The sequence below is a fragment of the Chrysochloris asiatica genome, unplaced genomic scaffold (genome assembly GCF_000296735.1).
Source record: "Chrysochloris asiatica unplaced genomic scaffold, ChrAsi1.0 scaffold00108, whole genome shotgun sequence".
Lineage (NCBI taxonomy): Eukaryota > Metazoa > Chordata > Mammalia > Afrosoricida > Chrysochloridae > Chrysochloris > Chrysochloris asiatica.
In genome coordinates, this window is record NW_006408626.1 from 9,543,181 (window position 1) to 9,544,553 (window position 1,373).

Genomic DNA, 1,373 nt, shown 5'->3' on the forward strand with positions numbered 1-1,373 from the left:
ACACAAAACTAAGAAAGCAGAAACACCACACACACAAAAAAAAACAAACTTAATGGCAGCAATTAATCTATACTGAGGGTTAATGTGCCAGACTGCAAAGCTGTTTGAACTGCGAGGTCAGTAGTTCAAGCTCACCAGTCACTTCTCGGAAACCCTATACACGGTCGCTATGGGTTGGAACCAACTCAACGGCACTTAACAACAACAACATTAATAATTACAGTGAATGCAAATGAATTAAATGCACCAGTTAAGAGACAGAGGGTGGCAGAATGGATAAGAAAACAAGATCCTTCAATATGCGGTATGCAAGAGACACATCTCACACACAGAAACAAAAACAGATTAAAAGTCAAAGGATGGAAAAAAATATACAAAGATAATTTCAATAAAAAGTGAACAGGAGTGGCAGTACTAATCTCTGATAAAATAAACATTAAAGCAAAAACCAGTATAATAGATAAAGAAACCAAAATTCTTGCATTGGTCTTTGAGAGTGCAAGGTAAACTTTGTACTTTTACCATGGCCCATTTAACTTATCCAAGAATTGGCTGTCCTTATAAGAAAAAAGATGGGAAGTTTTCATTTCCACGTTCCATCTATTAGGTATACTCCCAATTTCAAATGACAACTTTTCCTTCAATTGAGTCAGCAGAAATGTCATCTGAACTAATCATACCATAGGTGACAGTTATATTGCATACTTAACTGTAAAACTACAAATAGGGAAATATTTTTGTATTCTGTCATGGACTGCTCTTTCCATTTGTCCTGCCAACTCAAACACAATTCCCTGGTTTCCCTTTTCCTGCTTAGTGACCTATGGAATGCAAACAGAAGGCAAGGTGTAGAAGAAGAGTATGCTTAAGTCCCTGTTCTCAAAAAGCCACTGGAAGATGAATAGAACCTAGTCCATTTCACATTATAGAAGATAAAATACTACTGCGTATCTTTCAGTTCATCTAACCCCAGAAGATCAGTCAAAGTTCTTATTCTATCATGCTCATTCACAGCCTCCACATAATGAGTAATGTGTGTTGAATCTGGGGACCCCCTCTTGAAGAGATGTTAGTTCTGCTCTCTCCTCAGTCACAGCTGCTGTTGCTATGGTTGTATTATTAGGAAGGGAAAATCTGTTCACCTCTCTGGATTCGGTACCAGCAACTGTGGAGAAAGGAAACATATGATACGAATGGAAACCTGTTTTAAATTTTATCCTTGCATTTCACTGAAATAGCCATAGCTAGCATTTTATGAATATCTATTGCTATGAGTCGGAACCGCCTCCACAGCACATCACCACCACCACCATTCTCTGTCAAATACTATGCTAAGTGTTTCCATGCATTATCTCAATTAATCCTTACAAGCC